Genomic DNA, 9519 nt, shown 5'->3' with positions numbered 1-9519 from the left:
TGAGCGACTTCAGTTTCACTTTTCACTTTCAAGCATTGGAGAAGGAAATGGCAACCCACTCCAGTGCTCTTGCCTGGAGAATCCCAGGGATGGGGGAGCCTGGTGGGCTGCCGTATATGGGGTCGCACACAGTCGGACAGGACTGAAGCGACTTAGCAGCAGCAGCAGCAGCAGCAGGGACCTAACATTCCAGGTTCCTATGCAATATTGCTCTTAAAGCATCGGACCTTGCTTCCATACCAGTCACATCCACAACTGGGTGTTTTTGCTTTGGCTCTGTCTCTTCATTCTTTCTGGAGTTATTTCTCCACTGATCTCCAGTAACAGATTGGGCACCTACCAATCTGGGGAGTTCATCTTTCAGTGTCCTATTTTTGCCTTTTCAAACTGTTCATAGGGTTCTCAAGGCAAGAATACTGAAGTGGTTTGCCATTCCCTTCTCAAGTGGACCACATTTCGTCAGAACTCTTCACCGTGACCTGTTTGTCCTGGGTGGCCCTACACGGCATGCTCATAGTTTCATTGAGTTAGACAAGGCTGTGCTCCATGTGATTAGATTGGTTAGTTTTCTGTGATTGTGGTTTTCAGTCTGTCTGCCCTCTGATGGAGAAGGATAAGAGGCTTATGTAAGCTTCCAGATGGGAGAGACTGACTGAGGGGGAAACTGGGTCTAGTTCTGATGGGCGGGGCATGCTCAGTAAATCATTAATCAAATTTTCTGTTGATGGGTGGAGCTGTGTTCCCTTACTGCCATTTGAAGTAAAGTGAAGTCGCTCAGTCGTGTCTGACTCTTTGCGACCCCATGGACTGTAGCCTACAAGGCTCCTCTGTCCATGGAATTTTCCAGGCAAGAGTACTGGAGTGGGTTGCCGTTTCCTTCTCCAGGGCATCTTCCTGGACCAGGGAGTGAACCCGGATCTCCAGCATTGCAGGCAGACGCTTTACCGTCTGAGCCACCAGGGAAGCCTAAAATTAAAAAAAAAAAAAAAAAAAAGCCTACAGCACCAGGCATTCCCGGGTGGTCTCCCATCCAAGTACTAACAGGCCCGACCCTGCTTAGCTTCTGAGATTAGACAAGATCGGGCGCGTTCAGGGTGGTATGGCCGTAGACTCCTGCTATTTACCTGTGGCCAAACTATGGTGGAGGTAATGAAGATAATGGTGACCTCCTTCGAAAGGTCCCATGCATGTACTGCTACACTCAGTGCCCCCAACCCTGCAGCAGGCCACCACTGACACACGCCTCCACTGGAGACTCCTAGACACTCACAAGCAAGTGAATGTCTATATCTAACCTCAGTTACATCCTGTATTCCAGCATTGTGAATAACCTAATAATTTGTAAAGAGCTAGCATTTCCTCATGCCTCCCTATCTTTCTATGTGTGATTCCTTCTATCTGAAATGTCTCCTCAACCCTCTTATGGCCAAGCTAATTTTTCAAAAATTCAGCTTTGTATCATTTATCCTGTGAAGCTGTCACAGTCTATAGGCATACCTTGCACTCTTCACATTGAATTAGAATTGTTTTTCCTCTTTGGTTTTCCCACTAGATTGTGAGCCTTGTATCTCATCTCCTATGGTACCTATATTATTATTTTTTCCTGTTGTTCAGTCATGTTCAATTCTTTGTGATCCCATGGACTGCAGCTTGCCAGGCTCCTCTGTCCCTCACTATCTCCTGGAATTTGTTCAAATTCATCTGCATTGAGTCTGTGATACTATCTATCTCATCCTGTGCCGCCCCCTGTTCCTTTTGCTTTCCATCTTTCCCAGCATCGGCGTCTTTTCCATGAGTTGGCTCTAGTACTATTATAGGAACTGAACTATAGCTAGGTACTCAGTTTTGAATGAACATGAGAAATTTTTTCTGTTAAGCCAAAAATTATTTGAAGACAGCTATTATAATATTAAAAAGCAGAGATATTACCTTGCCAACAAAGGTCCATCTAGTCAAGGCTATGGTTTTTCCAGTCATGTATGGATGCGAGAGTTGGACTGTGAGGAAAGCTGAGCGCCGAAGAATTGATGCTTTTGAACTGTGGTGTTGGAGAAGACTCTTGAGAGTCCCTTGGACTGCAAGGAGATCCAACCAGTCCATCCTGAAGGAGACCAGTCCTGGGTGTTCATTAGAAGGACTGATGCTGAGGCTGAAACTCCAATACTTTGGCCACGTCATGTGAAGAGTTGACTCACTGGAAAAGACCCTGATGCTGGGAGGGATTGAGGGCAGGAGGAGAAGGGGACAACAGAGGATGAGATGGGTGGATGGCATCTCCTACTCGATGCACATGAGTTTGGGGGAGTTGGTGATGGACAGGGAGGTCTGGTGTGCTGCAATTCATGGGGTCATAAAGAGACAGGACTGATGGACTGAACTGAACTGATTATGACTAACGGGCTTCCCAGGTGGCATTAGTGGTAAAGAACCCACCTGCCAATCAGGATACATAGGAGACTCAGGCTGGATCCCTGGGTCGGGAAGATCCCTTGGAGAAGGGCACTGCAACTCCTGCAGTATTCTTGCCCGGAGAATCCCATGGACAGGGCAGCTTGGCCGGCTACAGTCCTTAGGGTTGCAAAGAGTCCGACACGACTGAAGCGACTTGGCATGCATGTACATGTCTTAGCTTAAAAAGTTAAGACTGCTGAAAACTCTACCATGCTAATAATTAGCTCTGAAAGACCAATCCTTACAAAAGTCTTTCATTTCTACTTAGAATTATTTAGGAAGGTGTTCGCAGGATCTAGAGAGCAAATATGGCCTGAGTGTGCGCTCAGTTGCGTTGGACTCTTTGCGACCATCCGCCAGGCTCTTCTGTCCATGTGGATTCCCCAGGCAAGAATACTGGAGTGGGTTGCTATGCCCTCCCCCAGTGTATCTTCCCCACCCAGGGACTGAACCGGAGTCTCTTATTGGCAGGCGAGTTCTTTACCACTAGTGGCACCTGGGAGAATGGCGCCACCTTCTACATGGAAGAATAAGTCTGTATGGAGCAATGAGAAGAGATACGTGTACCTACTTTTCAAAAAAGGTCAACCTGTTAACAAAATCACCGTCAAACTTTCTGTGCCTTCCCAGTTTGAAAGTAGATATGGCACATGAATACCTGTGATATTATTTTTCTATACTTCACTGTATTTTTAAAATTTTCAAAATGAAAACTAAAAATAACTTTGAAAAGCTATGTAGAAACTTTCTTTTGCCTTGCCCCACTGCTTGACTTAAATCCTTACCCATTTATTAAAGTTATAAATAAGAGTACGTACTGTATGTGAGGTTTATTTGTTTGTCAATATGAAGTGTCTACTGAGGCTTCTAGTGTATTTTTCAAAATGGTTTTTACCTCTTCCAATGTAAGTACTAAAACTATTTAACTCTTCAGAAGCTATTGTCCCTTTTTTTTTTTTTTTACAGCACTGGAAGAAATGGAGGATAAGTGCTGCTCTCTCCATTTTGGAGATGAGTGGATGCAGTTGTAAATGCATCACTGTCTGGCTCTGTGTCTTTCTGAATCACTACATCAAGGTCCCTGAAATGGTAACAGTTTATGGCCTACAAAAAGTTTCATCATTAACTACCTTCTTATCTTCTATCCCTCCCCCCCAAGTGTCATGCTCAGTCGTTCGGACGTGTCCAACTCTTTGAGGCCCCATGGACTGGCTCATGGAATTTTCCAAGCAAAAATACTGGCATGGGTTGTCATTTCTTCCTCCAGGGAATTTTCCTGACCAGGGATTTATCCCTGTATCTCCTGCATCAGCAGGCAGATTCTTTACCTCTGAGTCACCTGGGAAGCCCTACGGCCCATGTATAATAACTTAAATAAGTACAGCTTTCAGAATTTATTGATAAAGTATAATTTTTGTTTACTATTTAGACTTCTAGAGATAAACTTTAAAGGCTAGTTACTAAGATTAATTAGGACGGAAAGTATTATAATTTTAATTACTTTTGACTTACTTCTTCCAATTACTGATTTATGCTACGTTGAGAATTGCTACATATTTTGGATATATATCTAACTGTTAGATTTTAGTCTATTTGTGGTTATCAATATGTCTTTTAGAATCTTAGAAACAATCATATAGAACATAAATTTATTTTTAAACATGCTCTCAAGGTATCTAAATCACTATTTTTGGATTTTAGTGTCAGGAGGCAATAGCCTGATTGTTTTGGTTAGAAATTCATTGTGTGGTTTTTGCATCTATATGGAGGATCTGATAGGCTCCATCTATAATAAGCGGCTTATTCAGTATGTTAATTTTTTAAATGCTGCTCAAAAAAAGAGGCTGCCTTCTTCTGATAAACCCCAGACTTTAATAACATGTCCTCTGAATTAATTCTATAAATGCAGTACTAAAGTTCAGCACAGCGATCTAGGCTGTTTAATTAGCTCACAGCTGCACTGCTGGGATAACATTTCTTGTTGAGGAGTTAGCTTGGTTTTCATTTGGGCTCTGGTTCATAGTTCAGTGGTCATTTGAAGCATTCTTAAAGAATTGCTTGTATTTGCTTTTAAGGAAGACCATATACTCTCTTGCTTGATCATTACTCAGAAACACTTACTAGTAATCTTGTCATGATTACTTTATAGCTGTTGATTTGGCCTTAATATAATAAATGGTGGCAATCTTCTAGACATAGAAGGAGCCTGTGGGATCAAAAAATTATCTGAGTTACTAGTTTAACTAGTATGTAAGTCACACAGAGCTTAAATCTCAAGTGCTTTACTATTTCAAAATTCATTAAGCTTTTAAAATCTCCTTTTTAGTGATGAATATTTGTTGTTCAGTCCCTCAGTTGTGTCTAACTCTTTGTGACCCCATGGACTACTGCACACCAGGCTTCCCTGTCCTTCACCAACTTCCAGAGCTTGCTCAAACTCATGTCCATTGAGTTGGTGATGTCATCCAACCATCTTGTCCTCTGTCATCCCCTTCTCCTCCCACCTTCAATCTTTCCCAGAATCAGGGTCTTTTCTAAGAGTCAACTCTTCACGTCAGGTGGCCAAAGTATTGGAGCTTCAACTTCAGCATCAGTCCTTCCAATGCATATTCAGGGTTGATTTCCTTTAGGATTGACTGGTTGGATTTCCTTTCAGTCCAAAAGACTCTCAAGAGTCTTCTCCAACACCACAGTTTGAAAGTATCAATTCTCCAGTGCTCAGCCTTCTTTATGGTCCAACTCTCACATCTATACATGACTACTGGTGATGAAGAATATAGATTATAAAATTTTAATAAAATCCCTTTTAAGCTGTATTCAATTTGACTATATTTTCTACATTTCCCAGTAAAATGTATTATTTGCACATATACTACGAAATATAAAGACAATATAAAATGTGGCAGATTAAATGGGAGTTGAATATAAATACATATTCATTTAATGTCTACTAGAAAAAAATTACATGATTTAATTTTATACTTACAGCCACACTAGAAGACTGTCTCCATTTACACAGGGGAGAACTGAAGAATCAGAATAGTTAAGGCACTTGTTCAAAGTCACATAACTGGCAAATTTCAGAACTGGGATTTGAATCCAGGCCTGATTTCCATCAAAGCTCAAGCTGTTTCTAAATGTCATATTGCCTCCTCCTCAAACCCAAGTTTAAGATTCATCTTTCACATAATATTCAGTTTAATTCTCTTGGCATGAGTTTACACAATGTGTACTATACTGTCACATATTTAGGTATTTCTTTGGAATTATTTTTATTGTTACTTCATGACTTGTTGAGGCTACTGGATGCACATATTCCCTGGGTCCAGACACTATATGTTCTACTTCTTTTTATGCCTCCCAGCAAGAACTACTTTGGACAAATGAGACAATATTTTACACTGGTTTTATCTCTGATTACAGAGATCTTTAGTTAAAATAGGACTACCTCAATGAAGACCTCAATGAAGAAGGCTGAGTGCCAAAGAACTGATGCTTTCGAATTGTGGTGCTGGAGAAGGCTCTTGAGAGTCCTCCCTTGGACATCAAGGAGATCCAACCAGTCAATCCTAAAGGAAGTCAACCTTGAATCTTCATTGGAAGGACTGAGGCTGAAGCTGAAGCTCCAATACTTTGGCCACCTAATGCAATGAACCGACTCATTGGAAAAGACCCTGGTACTGGGAAAGATTGGCAGGAGGAGAAGGGGGGCGTCAGAGAATGAGATGATTGGACGGCATCACCAACTTAATGGACATGAGTTTGAGCAAAGTCTGGGAGATAGTGAAGGAAAGGGAAGCCTAGCATGCTACAGTCCATGGTGTCACAAAGAGTCAGACATGACTTAGTGACTGAACAACCTCAAAAAAACGTTCCCAGGAATACAGAAGGCCATGTATGCATGCTTTATCAGTAGAATAATGATAATTCAAAGAGAATTTAACACCCCAAACCAAAATGATAAAATTTTCATCCTTTTTGGTAGATTATTTAGTGTTGAAGTATTGTTGTAGTCCTATAAACAAGGCGCTATTACTTGGGGAAAATAATTTTGCTGTGTTATACTCTTTATTCAATGGTAAAGTGGCTTCATATAGCTTACACTGAAACAAGGAATGTAAGAAATATTTTAAAATTTAAATATAAAACGTTAGGTGAATTATATAAGAAATGAAATGACAGTGGCCAGACATACAACTCAATTCAGGGACTGTGTGTGATGGTAGCAGAACATTAAAAGGGGGCTAGAGTTTGGAACTGGGAAAGCCAGAGAGGCAGACAAAGTGAAAATCTTGAGAAGACAAGGTAATCAGCCATCAGAGCATTTTTTTAAGAAACAGGCATAAGTAAAATTCAAGATGAACCAGGGAGGTGGAAACTAAGCAATAAGCAAGCAGAAGTGAGTATAAATAGATGTGAGAAGTAAGTCTACTCACTGGGTCAGAAACTGGAGAGGCAAGCAGAAGATCATGAGGACACGGTCACTGGAGTTTAAAGAGCTACTGAAAAGAGTATTTACCAGCACGGTTACTGGCAGAGTGTGAGAACCCGGAAGCCATAGATTCCAAAGGAGAAAGGCAAAGCAAAGAGTCAGATCTTGGACTTCTAGGGGCTTCCCCGGTGGCTCAGATGGTAAAGAATCTGCCTGCAATGCCGGAGACCTGAGTTCGTTCCCTGCGTCGGGAAGATCCCCTGGAGAAGGAAAGGGCGACTCACTCCAGTATTCTTGCCTTGAGAATTCCACAGACAGAGGAGCCTGGCAGGCTACAGTCCATGGGGTCAAAAGAGTCGGACACAGTTGAGGTGACTAACACTTTCACTCACTGGACTTCTAGCCTGCAGAATTGTAAGAAAGTAAAGTACCTTAAGTCATCCATCCAGCATGTGGTGTGTTATTATGGCAGCCCTGGCTGACTAATACAGTCCAATTATCAGTGCCCATGACCATCCCTACTGAGAACTGCACCAGACTCCCCTGAACTCTTAACAACTGTAACCACAATGGGAAACCCCAGCTCTGAGTCACCAGAGAATATTGTGCAAACCTACATTGCTATAAAATTGTATGCTAAATTTGCCTGGGCCTTGAGTAACATTTTATCCTTTGCTCACCCTTCAGTTTCTTTCAGCAGCCCATTCCAGTCCTTCCTTAACCTTATTCAGTCCTGGCTTATGACCATAAACACCTATGACTGTATAATGAATATTAAGATGGCATTTGTGTGCCTGTGGCACCCCTCCCCTAAACTTCAAGTTTTACTTTTCTCACACTCTTTTCTTCTTGCCTTTTTCTTCTACATCAGAGAAAGAGATGCTCCTTTTTCTTTCCAAGGTGACTCCCCTCTGTTTTAGAACCTATCTTATTCTGATCTGCACACTCCCCTGCATTATCAGCTTTCCTCACCATCAAAACCACATATATCAACAAATTGACTTTCTCTGACCTGGTTTTTTGATGATTGGTAAATTGGCTTTTTTTTTTTCAACATAGCTCACCCTTGAACACATGCGTTTGGGTTCACTTATACGTGGATTTTTTTTTTTTTTTGGTACATACATATACTATAGTACTGCTCCATTTGCAGTTGATTGGATCTGAGGATTCAGAACCTCTGGCACAGAACGAGGGATGACTCTAAAGTTATAGGCGGATTTTCAACTTCTGGGAGTGTGGGTGCTCCTTAACAGCTGTGTTGTTCAAGGTTTAACTTTATTTATACCTGGAAGAAAAAAAAAAGACCCTGAAAGGAGTTCCCTCAGGTCACCAGAATAAAAGAACAAGGCAGTGAATAAACATTTAGAATTCATCACTGGAGAAGTGATAGTTCATTTGTTTATTTATTTCAAACTAATTTTATTTTAATCACCTATTATGTGCCAGATCTTATTAAGCCTGGCATGTAATAAATGTTTAATAAAAGTTTCTTTGTATAAAAAGATAGATTAATTACTATGTCAATGCTAATGCCTCCTAAGTAGGTATCGTCCATGTTTTTCTTCCTTAGTAAGCTGGTAGGATAACTGTCAAGATCAACAAATGATTAATGAATAAATTAATGATTAACATTATCCTTACCCTCAAGGGTCTGAAGTCATGCAAATAGGTAAATTTTATGAAAGTTTGGATAGAAATGCTCAAGTAGAAGAACTTACTGTTGGAAACAGGGAAAGACAAAGAAGAACTAATGAAAAACACAATAAGAGAATGTCATGACAAAGGGGGGAAACAGAGACCGTGAGGTGCATCAAAGTCACCTAAAGGAACTGCCAAAAATGTAGGTCCTGAGGTTCACTCCAAACAGTCTGAATCAGAAGCTCTGCCACTGTGGCTCCAGGAACCCGCACAGCTAAGTTCACACAGGTGATTCTGCCCCACATTCTAATATCTTGAGAAACAAAGGAGGAGTTTCAAAGGAAAGGTAGGCAATAAAGAAAAATTATATAAAACCATTGTGGTGCTGGAGAAGACTCTTGAGAGTCCCTTGGACAGCAAGGAGATCCAACCAGTCAATCCTAAAGGAAATCAACCCTGAATATTCATTGGAAAGACTGATGCTGAAGCTCTAATACTTTGGCCACCTGATGGGAAGAGACAACTCACTGGAAAAGACTAATGATGGGAATGATTGAGGGCAGGAGGAGAAGGGGGCAGCAGAGGATGAGATGGTTGGATGGCATCACCAACTCAATGGACGTGAGTTTGAGTGAACTCCGGGAGATAGTGAAGGACAAGGAAGACTGGGGTGTTGCAGTTTACCGGGGTCACAAAGAATCAGACACAATTTAGTGACTGAACAACAACAACAACAACATAAGCACTAAATAATCTGAAAAATGTAAAATGTACCACAGATGTGAGAAAATCCTTCTGATTTTCCTATTTTTAGCATAAAAAGATACTGAAGTAAACACAGATCAGGGAGGGTGGAGCAGAAAGCTGTAAGTCTGGACCCTTGATGTCTGTTCAACAGCTAAATCAATCATATTATCACCTACCCCTGAACTTTTAGTGTAAGAATAAGTCCCTACTTATTAATGAAATAAAAATATTTTTTCTTGTTTATAGCA

The 9519-nt window shown here is 41.1% G+C and overlaps 1 pseudogene; it reads right to left on the bottom strand.

The window, feature by feature from the left end:
- Positions 1-993: 993 nt before the first annotated feature.
- LOC139183375 (5S ribosomal RNA) lies at positions 994-1111 on the bottom strand (annotated as a pseudogene).
- Between the last annotated feature and the right edge of the window lie 8408 nt (positions 1112-9519).

The sequence above is a fragment of the Bos indicus genome, chromosome 5, assembly GCF_029378745.1.
Source record: "Bos indicus isolate NIAB-ARS_2022 breed Sahiwal x Tharparkar chromosome 5, NIAB-ARS_B.indTharparkar_mat_pri_1.0, whole genome shotgun sequence".
In the NCBI taxonomy this organism is placed as follows: domain Eukaryota; kingdom Metazoa; phylum Chordata; class Mammalia; order Artiodactyla; family Bovidae; genus Bos; species Bos indicus.
The sequence above is the reverse complement of the archived record's forward strand: the minus strand, read 5'-3'. Positions and strand labels throughout refer to the sequence as shown.